Genomic DNA, 13,866 nt, shown 5'->3' on the forward strand with positions numbered 1-13,866 from the left:
TGTTGGGGTTGTAAATGCATTCCACAATGACCAGCTCGTGATTCCTTTTATTTTTTTTTAAACTTAATTTTTAATTATGTGAGTTTGTGCTTGTGAGTGCAGTTCCTGATAAGGCCAGAAGAGGGAGTGGTATCCTCAAGAAGTGGAGGTACAGGTACCTGCAAGCTGCTTGATGTGGGTGCTGGGAACTTGGGTCTTCTGCAAAAGCCCCTTAATTATTTATTATTATTATCACTGTTACTATGGTTGTAGATTGTAGACTCTGATGGAGAGAGAAGAGAATCTAAGAAATCAGTGTTTGGGGGCTGGAGAGATGGCTCAGCGGTTAAGAGCACCGACTGCTCTTCCAGAGGTCCTGAGTTCAATTCCCAGCAACCACATGGTGGCTCACAACCATCTATAAAGAGATCCGATGCCATCTTCTGGTGTGTCTGAAGACAGCTACAGTGTACTTATATAAATGAATAAATGAATAAATCTTTAAAAAAAAGAAATCAGTGTTTGTAATATCATAGTTGGCTCAAATCTAATATATTAAATTTTTCTAATAAAAGTGCTCTCTAGAAAGGACATAATTATGGCATAGTTCCCACCACTGGAAAGGTGTGTGAGCATTGACTCAGCACTCTCCTGACACCCTTAGCCCTCACTAACGATGAACCTCAGAAGCTGCAGAAGGGCCTCTGCTCAGGCTCAGGGCAGCCAGATCTGCCAGAAATCATTCAACCCCAAACACACCTCTACAGCTAAGCGCTTCTGTACCATGGGGCACACAGATGTGTATTCTGTCATTTTCTCCAGACCCTGGGCACTCACACTGAATCCTCCCCCGTTCGCTTGTGACCTTCTCTTCTTGGAGTTACTTTTCCCTTCCTCACCCAGGTCAAGAGTTTTCTCATAAATTGCCTGTATTGTTGTTATTTGAACTCAGGACCTCTGGAAGAGCAGTCGGTGCTCTTAACCACTGAGCTATCTCTCCAGCCACTGTGTTGTTGTTATTGACCCAGGCTGCACATAGGAAACCCAGACTAGTTTAAATACTGTGTCATTTGGTCATCAGAACTGAGAGGATAGCAGGCTAGTATTATTTCCCTTTTAATAGAAGCAGAGCTGTCTCTTCTTCAAAATCACTATTAGGATTAATCTTGATGTGACTACAGACATTGTAGATGAAAACGTTATGATTGCCAGCGTGCTGCTAATCAGCACCACTTACCATAGTGTCCTAGCACACCAAAGTTAACAAAGCCACCACAGCGATATGGCACTGACAGACACGCGTGGCTGTCAGCACCATGGATGTAACTGAAGGCTTTACTAGTACAGCTGCACACTGCACAGGATGTGTTTGCTTGTCTGTTTGTTTTAGGAAACACGGTCTCTATATGTAGCCCTGGCTGTTCTGAAACTTTCTATGTAGACCAGGCTGGCCTCAAACTTACAGAGATCCACCTGCCTCTGCTTCCCCAGTGCTGGGGCAAAAGGTCTGCAAAGATTCGTAGCTTTGCTGGGATTGAAGACATATGCATTGCTTGGGGCTCCTCCTCCTCCTCCTTCATCATTTTAACTCAAGGGTTAATGACCTAACACAATGAATCTCAAAAAAAGTGAGAAACAACTCCCAAGTCAGCATACCCATAAGAAGACCTGTAGGACAAGAGCCTACACTGTGGTAAGAATCCCTGCAAGGAGCTTTGGCCTGGAAGCTACAAAGAACAAATCTCAGATAAAACTTCCTCCCCCAAAGTTCCTTCTGCTCCAATAAAGCCCCAAGCCCCACCCCACCCCCATTTCCCCACCGTGCTTGGGCACATTCTCCGCATTCATAGAGAGACTGCTAAACTTTATCCACCTCTACAGAAGCCACTCTCCTTCTTTTATTTCCACATCTCCTTAATCAGTCTAGACCTAACACTAACCACTAACCATACCTTCCTTCTGGCCCGAATCATGGGGATTGTCTTGATCTTGCTGATGCCCAGGGTCCTACTTCTGTCAGTAAGTTCCCAAAAGATTATTCACGCTGCTCTATTTTTCCTCTGGCATCTTGAATTCGACATTAAATTAATACACGCATGTTGTGTTTTTCCCCCCGCAAAATAGGTAGGTTCCAATGAGAATTCACAGCTATATGAATTCAAGTAGGAACTACGAAGCAATTTCTTTCTTTCTTTTTTTTTTTTTTTTGGTTAAAAATATATTTTCAGAAAAAGATGCGTGGTTCAGTGTAATGAATTAAGGTAAGAAACCATCCAGGAGCACAGGATGGTAAGAAATATGTTCAACTAAGATGGTGAGTTAAAAAGGAAAAGCTAGGGGCTGGGGATTTAGCTCAGTGGTAGAGCGCTTGCCTAGCAAGCGCAAGGCCCTGGGTTCGGTCCCCAGCTCCGAAAAAAAGAAAAGAAAAAAGAAAAAAAAAAGAAGAAAAGCTAGGTAAGTTCAAATGAACCAAAGGTCCTCTCAAAACATAAAAGGAAGACTGGGAAGGTGCTACTACTATTCTTGCTATCTCTAGAATAGAAGCTTCTGATTCATTAGTACTACTGTGACTCTGGGATAGATAGGACTCCCTTCTGAGTCTGAATTTTCATTCAAAAATAGCTTTGGGGGCTGGGGATTTAGCTCAGTGGTAGAGCACTTACCTAGGAAGCGCAAGGCCCTGGGTTCGGTCCCCAGCTCCGGAAAAAAAAAAAAAAAAAAAAAGAACCAAAAATAGCTTTGAAACACCAACAGGAGTCATAGCTTTTGGGAGATGTGCTTGTGGTCATTAAGACAATAGAACTTCAACTTTATAAAAATTCTAGAAAGTTGCACTGCTGAGTTTGAAATATTACAAAAAGGATTTCACCTTCATTTTCATTATTCTATTCCACCCCTTCCTCCAATTTAACTCTCACCTCGCCCACATGTATTCTTCTTAGAATCAGTCTGGCAACTGGAGGGTTGAGGCAGACCAAAGAATTTGAGACCAACCTGAGCTATACCACGTTTTCAAAAGGAAATGGGAGGGGGGGAGATATAAAGAAAGGAAGCAAAGCTTACACTTTTATTTATTTGTATTTGTTAAGTACCTGCATGGGTTCATGTGCAGGTGCGCTTGGAAGCCAGCGTGCACCAGTTCCCCTGGAAATGGAGCTACACACAGCTGAGGGTGGCTAATTTGTGTGTTTAGAACCAAACCAAGGTCTTCTACAAAAGCAGCAAGTACTTTTTTTAACCACTGAGCCATTTTACTAGCCTCGAGAAAAGAATCTTGATGCTGCCTGGCTACTGACTTCTAGACTATTCTGTTCCTTCTAGTGACAGTCATTATGTGCTACCAGAAAGCTAGCCTTCTAGACACATACAAGTCCTTCTGTTGTGTCTGATCCAATTAATGAGAGGAGCTTAAGCCATTGTTCCTACCCCACCCCTGAGTATTGTTTTCTCTGAATTCGCTTCAGACCCTTTTCAGTCATTCTCTTTCTCGACTATTCTTCTTCTTGCATGCCATGCTTCAGAATGTAGGACAGCATAGAGCTCAATGTTGAATGCAGGTGGAAGGACAAGAAAGGCCAGGCAGGAGAAATGAGTTCTTCACCCCCATCACAGCATATCTCACAGCAACAAACAAGAAAGCCCAACAAACAAAAGTGAGGGGCTGAGGGCTGGAGAGATGGCTCAGTGGTTAAGAGCACTGACTGCTCTTCCAGAGGTCTTGAGTTCAAATCCCAGCAACCACATGATGGCTCACAACCATCTGTAATGGGATCTGATTCCCTCGACTGGTGTGTCTGAAGACAGTGACAGTGTACTTATATATATTAAATAAATAAATCTTTTTAAAAAAAAGGGTTGGGGATTTGGCTCAGTGGTAGAGCGCTTGCCTAGCAAGCGCAAGGCCCCCTGGGTTCGGTCCCCAGCTCTGAAAAAAAAAAAAAGAAAAAAAAAGTGAGGGGCTATTTCTAAATCAGCCAGTGTTTGGTATTTATATTCCTCCTCCTCCAGAAGTTCTGGACATTGAATGTTGCTGTTGACATGCTTTAAGACAGGGCCTCACTATGGGGCCAGGCTGTCCTTGAACTCTTGGTTTTTCTGCTTCAGTCTTTACCTTTGTTTAAAAAAACAAAAACAAAAACAAAAAACAACCAACCAATAAACAAAGAGCAAAAACAGAGTACCTAATTATTGTTGGGTTCCAGAAATCACTTCATAAACCATGCAAACACCTATCTCAGTCAGGGACTGATTGATTGAGCCATTATGAAGTGTATACCTCAGGACTAATTGACCAGATTTAAGAACTGAACCATGACATTGAGTTAAGATCCTATAGGGCTTTTAAGCCTAAAATTTATAAACATCTGTGCCTAGTTATTCCACCAATCAGGAGTTAGGGACAAAGGATTTCCTTAGGAACATGTTTTAATTGAGTATTCATTCTGCTTCCAATGGTTAGGGTATTCGATTCTGACAGGGGACTTACCTTGTCTAACATTCATGTCTTAATTTGTCACCAAGATGGGACTTGTCTTGTCTATCATGTCTTAACTTGCCAAATATTAGGATATCAATGTACATGTCTCTTTCTGTCAAGTAGGATGTCAGTTCCCAGGGAGGTCTTGGGAACTTAAACTTTACTTAACCACGACTCAAAATAAAAGTTTTATTTTAAATAGTCTCTTTTATCTCTTATGTTGGGGTACATCACAAGGGCAGCTTATAAAAGCAAATACTGTAAAAAACTTATATACAGGTGCAGGAAATGCTGCTGCTTGATTCGTTTGGGTCCAGGTTTATTGTGGGTAACTATACAAAGCAGTTTTACTACCTTCTCTTATGATTGGTTTCCAGGGGCACAGAATACAACAGAGTATGTAATCAACTTGGCATAGAAAGGTTCCTAGAAACAGCAGAAACACATGAGAAAGTTTTCTTATAATGGCAGGCCAGCCAAGTCACAGTTACCTAAGCTTTAGCATCCCATGTAGATCTTAACATTTCATCTAGGCCTTAATATTTTTTCTAGGCTTTAAGGATCACTTTTGATAGAAACAATAAAACTCCAAAATGGTTGTTTTGATTCTCTACTTTATTTTACTTTTTTTTGAATGTACCTAGAATATGTTGACTATGAAATATCTGGTAAAAATAAAGTTATTGTTACAATAAGTGATGGCTTCAGCATGCTTTAAGGTGAGCCTGGTCCCTTGACTGAGTGATTGACCTCACCCAACTGGAAGGTGAAGTTTTTATCCTAGCTAGAAATTCTATTCTCTTGACTAGAAGAATTTTGTCTTAACAAGCCTGCAGTGATTATTTATTTTGGTTTGGTATTGTTTATTTTGTTTTTGAGGCAGGGTCTTTTACATTGCCTTGGTTGTCCTGGAACTCACTATTTATCATTTATCTGTCTGTCTGTCTGTCTATCTATCTATCTATCTATCTATCTATCTATCTATCTCCCCACTTCGAATTTACAGAGATCCTCCTGTTTCTTTCTATAGTCCAGAGAGTAATCTTGCATAGCCTTGTTTTTGTTTTGCATGATATAAGTAGCAGATAGAAACAGCAGTACACAGTGGATCCTCAAACTGAAGTTTACAGTGCCCAGCAGAATTCAGCTAAGGAGGCCTGTTAATCTACGATATTGAAGTTATTATTATTGCAAGGTTCTCTCTCTCTTCTATCTCTCTCTCTCTCTCTTTCTCTCTCTCTCCCTCCCTCTCTCTTCCCCTCTCTGTTGGGAGGCAGAAAGTCCTCTCTATTCTCTCCATGGACTAGTCAATCTTAGTCAATTGACTGTTGCTATGAAGTGACACCATGACCACTGCAACTCATATAAAAGGAAACATCTAATTTAATTGGGGCTTACTTACAGGTTCTGGGGTTACTCTATTATCAGCATAGTGGAAAACATAGCAGCACACAAGTGCTGGAGAAGGAGCTGAGAGTTCAAGATCCAGATCCACAGGTAGCAGGAAGAAGAAAAACACTGGACCTGGCTTGACCATTTGAAACCCCAAAGCCTATCCGCCCAGTGACACACTTTCTCCAACAGGAACACGCCTACTGTAACAAGGCCACACCTCCTAGTAATGCCACTTCCTGATGAACAAGCATTCAAATTTATAAGCCTATGAAGGTCATTCTTATTTAAATCAGTCATCAATCTTTTACTTTACTGTTATTTTGTTTTAGAACCTGTAATCTAGAGAATTCAGAACACAGAAAACTGTAAGAGATGCCATCAACTTGTTCTTCTCCATAGCGTGTTTATATCATTGCCTGGAAAACAGAAACAAAAGCAAGAGTGCCCAGGGCCTAGAAGTGCAAGAATGAAAGCAGACAAATGGCATGGAGCAAAGGAGTCTTGGGAAGGAAGAGGATATTTTAAAGAAAAACAGGCTTGAAGACACTGGGTAAAAGAGCAGGCATTAAGACTCAGCACAGACTGCTTCTCTAGCCTCCTTCCCACACAGTTGAATTGTCTTTGCTTTCAGCCAAGATGGAGACAAAATAACATGATAAACTTTTGCTCGTGATGAGCTCAGTACCAGGATAAAAGAAGCCTGTCTTCCACCAAGACACACCTTCCTGTGTGATTCATGTACCTCACAGATTAAATGTGAAGCCACCCTCTTTCTTTAAAAAGACATGAGAGATGGATTAGTGTTCTAGAGAACTTACTGCTCTTGAAGAGGACTCGGGTATGGTTTCCAACCCTCACATGGCAGTTCATAATTGTCTATCTGTCTATAATTCCAGTTCTGGGGGATCTTCTGACATTTTTGGGATTCTATATGCATGTGATACACACACACACACACACACACACACACACACACACACACACACACGCACGCACACACACATACAATCAAGCATGCAGACACATATACACATAAAAGAAATATTAAAAAAGTATATTTGAGGTTAGCATAGATAAAAAAGACATACCAGTGGACTAGGCATGCAGGAAGAAAGGAGAAAAGCAAAGACTCATGAAGGAATTTCACCATGTCAATACAAGAAATATGAATCCATATCTTACCACACAAACTGCAACAGAAGACAAGTGATATCAAGTAGTGGAGCTAAGCTCCACTCAGCTCACAGACAAGGTGTTACTGGGAAAGGAACTCATGAAGGAAGTAAGAATGAGGTGTTCCCACTGCCAGTAGATGGAGCTATTGATTTGTTGCACAGAGAAACTGGGAGGATTCCTTTAGCATTGTTTTACTTCATTCAAGAATGGCATATATACAGTCACCAAAACTAGATAAGATTGATGAAGCTAAAAAATACATGCTGAAGGGGACCGGATATAGATCTTTCCTGAGAGACACATTCAGAGACATGTCCAATACAGAGGTCAATGCTAGCAGCAAACCACTGAACTGAGAACAGGACCCCCTTGGGGGGAATTACAGGAAGGATTGAAAGAGTTGAAGGAGCTTGCAACCCCATAAGAACAACAATGCCAAACAATCAGAGCTTCCAGGGACTAAACCACTACCGAAATCTGTACAGGGACTGACCCAGGGCTCCAACTATAATGCTCCAACTCTGCGTATGTAGCAGAGGATAGCTTTTTGTCGGGGCACCAGTGGAAGGGGAAGCCCTTGGTCCTGCCAAGGTTGGACCCCCCAGTGCAGGGGAATATGGGGGGGCAGTAAGGGGGATGGATGGGGGTAATACCCATATGGGGGAGGGAATGGGAGCTTATGGAGAGGAAAGTGGGAAAGAGAATAACATTTGAAATGTAAGTAAAGAAATTTATCTAATAAAAAATTAAAAAAATAAAAAAGAATGGCATAGGCTGTAATCAGGTGGATCTGGAAAATTCCCACTACAAACCTTTGAGCACAAGGACCTCTCTCTTCCAGGAAGAAAAAAGCTGCTTTAGTTCCTGGAACAGCTACAAGCCAAACTGTCATACAAAGTTACCTGTGGCTTCCAACTGACCCCCCCCCCCCGCCCCACCTTGGGAAAGTCTTGAACAGTACACTGAGTTCAATCTGAAAGTTGTTTCGCTCCATCAAATATGCACAGTACCCTGCCTAGTTACCATTGTGCAGATTCTGCCCCAATTGTTTGCAAGGTATATAATCCCCTGTTAAAATCTGCTCAGGGTTGTCTCCCCTTGAAGTGGGAGGACCCTGACATGTCAGAATTAAACTCCTCTTGCTATTACATTGATAACTGCCTCCGTGAGTCTCATTGAAGAGGTTCAATTTGCACCTCACGAAGAGAGCAACAATGTACTCACATTTAAAATAAATAAATAGATAGATCTATAAATAAATAATTAGATCTTTAAAAAGTTAATCCTGATTAAAAACCAGAGTAGCCTTACAAGGCAGTTTTACTTAGAAAAGCATCTGCTTGGGGGTCACAAGGTCTAGGGTAATATCAGACCTAAGTGCACTGTTTTGCTTCCTTCTTTAAACCCGATCCAAGCACTCCGAGGTTTTCTGAGGAAACATGTTTGAGAGGGAAGAAAAGAGAATCAGTGTGGGTCATGATGGAGGGAGGGAGAGAGGGAGAAAGAGAACGAGAAAGAGAGAGGGAGAAAGAAGAATGGAAGGAGGAAGGAAGAGAGAATAAGAGAGAGAGAATGAGAGAGAGAATGAGAAGACAGAAGTTAAACTGGGTTTTGGAAGGTCGCTTCTTCCACATTGTTCATGTCTCTGTAGCTCAGGCTACAGAATGGAGTGTATGAGCCTCTGGGGCAGCCAAAGACAAATTTCTTGTCTAGGGGAATTTATTTTATTTTCTTGGAGCGTTTTTGGCCTGATTGTTTCTTATTTTGGTGCTTGGTGCTCAATCCTCTAAGAATTTCTAACATCTAAGTTGGGAATCCCTTAGATGTACAACCCTTCACTCAGGCACTCAAGTAACCTCCAGAAAACGGGACCACCAAGCAACTTTTACCTCACTCTGCAGTTTTCCTGGTTGCTGTGGTAGTTACCTGGGCTCTTTCCTCAGATTTCCAAGAAATTTTCTCTCCTGGTGTTATTACACATCCAAAAGAGAGTAGTTCACTTGAGGCTCAGGAGACCACAGCAACACAACGGGGATGTCTTTCTCCCATGGGAGGGTTTCTGATCTGAGTACTCTCCAAGATACATTTTTAATCCCAAAACTGTTGAAAACAAAGAGTGATCTCGATTGTGCACAAAAAGATAGGGGAACAAAGCAAATGCAGCTTGGCAAGGTGACCCCTCCCCCCTCCTGTTTTTGAGTAAGGATGTGCCAGGGCCCATCTTTTATCCTTGATGTAGGTGGTGACCATGTGTCAAACCATTGGTAGGAGCTCTGCTTCACACTCTACTACAGTTGGCTCCCCAACGCTAAGGGGAAAAGGAGGTTCAGGAGATATAAGTACTCAGGCTGATTACCTTTGACATAAACAACAAAAAACAACTCTTTTCTCCCAATAGAAGTACACCATTCACCATGCTGATCTTCAACTTCTTCCTAGTTCACAAAATTCCACATTTATTTTACAAAACCCAAAGCGCTACAGAAAGAGTAGCGCTCTTCCGAGATTTTCAAAGCAGTTAAATATTCATTCCCCTGCTTTTTGCTACAGCATCTTCTTTGTTTTCAGCTGCCTTCCATCTCCATTGGGTGCAGGAGATCTGGGTTGGGGCTGAGGAATGAAACAAAAATCTAGAAGTGGCATCGTTCATGGAATCACAATGTTGTTGAATGGGAAGTTTCTGTCTTGGGGGTTGGGGATTTAGCTCAGTGGTAGAGCGCTTGCCTAGGAAGCGCAAGGCCCTGGGTTCGATCCCCAGCTCCGAAAAAAAAAAAAAGAACCAAAAACAAAAAAAAAAAAGGGAAGTTTCTGTCTTGGTGTAGTGATTGATGCTGGCCCAGATCATCCTGCCAGGTGGGTGAAGTGGCAATGACTTGCTCCTCTTTCCCAGGAGGAACCCATTGTCTTCACTCTGGCTATGGCACTCTGTAGCATGCATTATCCCTTTAGTACACTGTCTCAGTTAGGCTTTCTCTATACTGCTAGCAGCCATTATCCAAAATGATTTCTTTCTGCTCAGCTACAGACATGCTATTTCTATTTCTAACTGGCAACAGCTTGTCACCTGTCTGAGATATCTCTTTTTTACAATGAAGTTCTTATGGCAGTCTTTTGCATAAACTGACCAATATTTTCCACTGTAGTTAGAATAAATGGCAAACTTTGTAATGGCCTCCATGGCTTCCTGTGTCTGTCCCAGCCTCCAGTTACATGCCCTCCTTACTACAAGGCACAGACACACCTTGCCTTTTCAAAAACACTTCAGACTCATTTTCATTTGCTGTGACCTGGTTCCTTCTTTTCACTAAGGGCTCAGTCTCAGGGGGGGTCCTTCCCACCTCTGCCTTCTCCCACCCACACAGTCTCATTTTTATCACATCTCCATTCTGTTTTATTCCAAAGAAAGAGTCACAGTAAAAACTCATGCATAGATTATTATTGTTAAATTTGTTTTCCAACTTTCCATTTAAACATAATTCCCATGAGTCAGGGGCAACCTTTATGTGTTTTCCATCATATTTCCCTCAAGTGTAGAAAGATGTGTGTCAGTAAATACTGACTAGGTGAGGACAATATATCAACACCAAAGATTAATCATCAGTGGGATTTCTGCTCCTGTGCTAAGCAGATAAAGAAAAGATATTACACAGAATGCAGTATAGGAGTGGGACCTTAGGCCCTGCATTCTTCCAAAAAAAGTCTCAAAATTATTGATATAGGCAAATAGAAACAAGTAATTATTTTAATATGCAATATTTAGTTACTACAGTTAATTTGATAAGCCACTCTTAATGATGAATTTGCAACATTTTTCCCTGTTACATCAACTGGGAAGAAATAAAATACAAACAATTTTATCTGGGGAAAGCCTTTAATTCCAGAATTTAGGATATTGAGGCCTAAGTGTTGAGAGTTCTAGGACATCTTAGGGAAAATGATGAGCCATCTTAGGGTTTCTATTGCTGTAAAGGGACATCATAACTATAGCAATTCTTATAAAGCAACACATTTACTTGGGTGTGGCTTACCATTCAAAGGTATAATCCATTATTGTCATGGGATAAAGCACGGTGACTTGAGAAGGAGTGGACAGTTCTACATCTGGATGTAACATGTAGTTTCTACTACCCCACTTTAAGCTCTGGGTAGTCTGCACTACCAGCCCCTGCCCAGGTTCCCTTGGATCTGAAGATGAAAGACAGACAGACAGACAGACAGACAGACAGACAGACAGACAGACACACACACACACACACACACACACACACACACACACGAACACTAACTCATTTTTAACCTGCTTTATGCATCAGTGGCTGGGCTCTTCTAAGCCTCCCATGGCTAGCATGCTCTTCTCTGTATTCCTTGCTCAACTTTCAAAATCAGACCTCAAGTTAGTTGCTGCCTAGTTACCTTCTCCTTGCTCAGCATCCTAGTTCTGCCTCCAGTTTAGTTGCATTTTTAATTTCCTGCCTGTTACCCCAGGCTTAGCCAAGGAAATAGTCAATGACCACTCTACCTGAGATCTCAGGTGGCTGGTGGCTCTCTCTCTTTCTCTTCAAAGCAGAACTTATTCTCCTTGAATGCCTGTGGGAACCTGGAAGTCCTACCTCTATCACCCAACCATTGGCCACTGGCATCTTTATTGATTGATCAAGAACCAATTGGGGAACAGGAACTTCAGCATTCACATGCAGATTCTGGGTCAAAGCATCAGAACCACTCCCTACACCTGGATCCGCAGGCAGCAAGCAAAGAGCTGGACTGAGTTTCTGAGACCTGAAAACCCCACTGATAGTGACACACCTGCTCTAACCTACTTCAACAAGGCCACACCTCCCAATAGTGTCATTCCCTATGGACCTATGGGAGCCATCCATTTTCATTCAAACCACAAGAGATAGTCTCAAGCGATGATAAAAATGGAAAACAAAAACTAAACTAACAATACTGGAAGTAAAACTGGAATCAAATATACACATAATTTGGGGCGATACTTGGCCTGTACTGGAGTTTAGGAAAAATAAGTATTAGTTCTCCAACAAAATTATAGGATTCACTTTCTTTTTTTTTCTTTTTTAAAGATTTATTTATTTATTATATATAAGTACAATGTAGCTTTCTTGAGATATACCAGAAGAGGGCATCTGATCTCATTACATATGGTTGTGAGCCACCATGTAGTTGCTGGGATTTGAACGCAGGACCTCTGGAAGAGCAGTCAGTGCTCTTAACCTCTGAGTAATCTCTCTAGCCCAGGACTCACTTTCTTTAGCCCTTAACCTCAAACCTATCCCAATTCCTTTTCCTATTTTTGTTTCAATGTTTTTTTTTTTTTCCGGAGCTGGGGACCGAACCCAGGGCCTTGCGCTTCCTAGGTAGCGCTCTACCACTGAGCTAAATCCCCAGCCCCTGTTTCAATGTTTTAAGAGATGAATACCCACCTGCGAGCACCAATCTTCTTGATAATTTTGGGGAAATATTTGGACACTGGTCTAGTTTGATTTCAATGACAAACTGCTAACCAAAAGCACCTTGGGAGGAATAGGTTCATTGGACATCTACTTCTACATCACAGTTCAACACTGAGGGAAGCTAGGAAAGGAACTAAAGACAGAATCCTGGAGGCAAGAATTGAAGCAGAAGGCATGGATAAAAGCTACTTACTGACTTGCTTCCCATAGATTGCTATTTGCTTTTTTATATAACCAAGGACAACTCACCTAGAGGTGCTACCACCTCCAGCATGTTGGCCTCTCCCACAGAAATCACTAGCCAAGAAAATCCCCACTAGGCATGTGCATAGGCAATCTGACGGAGGTAATCACTTAGTAGTGACTGATTTTCCTAGGTGTCTCTAGTTGGTCTTGAGTAAACTAACAAGAAAATACACAGTGCATTCCTGATTTCTTAAGTCCTATATTTTCATAGGAGTTTTATGCTAGAACACTGACATGCCTCTAACATTATTATTATGCAAGTCCAATCTCCAGGGTTGTGTTTGATAGTTTTATGTCAACTTGACACAAGCTATAATTATGTGAAGAGAGGGAATATCAATTAAGAAATGACTCCATAAGATCCAGTTATAGGGCATTTTTCTTAATTGGTGATTGATGGGTGAGGGCGCAGAACATTGTAGGTAAGGACACTCCTAAGCTAGGTCTCTATAAGAAAGCAGGCTGAGAAAACATGGGAAGCAAGCCAGGAATCAGCACCTCTTCATGGCTTCTGCATCAGCTTCTGCCTCCAGGTTCTTGCCCTATTTGAGTTCCTATTCTGACTTCCTTTGATGATGAATAATAATATGGAAGTATAAGCCAAATAAAAACCTTTCCTCCCCAATTTGCCTTTTGGCCATGATGTTTTGTCTCAGCAATAGACGCTAACAAGACAAGTTGGTACCAGGATAGCAGAGTATTGCTGTAACAAACCTGACCAGGCTGCATGCTGGAAGATAGTGCTAAAAGCAAATTGAACTTTGGGGCCCAGCTCAAGTTTCACAAGAGAAGAATATTAGTAAGTAGCCTAAAGAACATTCTTGTGATACTCTGAGAAAATATGGCTGCCTTTTGCCTTTTTACCAAAAAAAAAAAAAAAAAATCTACCTGAAATTGAAGAGTTTTGGATTAATGGTATTGGCAAAAGAGATTTCAAGACAGTTTAGTATTGACTGTGTTACGTGGTTATTTGCGGCCATTCTCATGCAAATCTGTAATGCAAACTAGCAAACTAAGCAAGGAAAAATACAAAATGTACATTATGAGCGCCAGAAAATGTAATGATGCTAAGTTTAGTGCTCAAAGAGATAAAAAGTTTAAAGAAAAGTCTAGGTGAAT

This window comes from Rattus norvegicus, chromosome 5 (genome assembly GCF_021556685.1).
Source record: "Rattus norvegicus strain SHRSP/BbbUtx chromosome 5, alternate assembly SHRSP_T2T, whole genome shotgun sequence".
Lineage (NCBI taxonomy): Eukaryota > Metazoa > Chordata > Mammalia > Rodentia > Muridae > Rattus > Rattus norvegicus.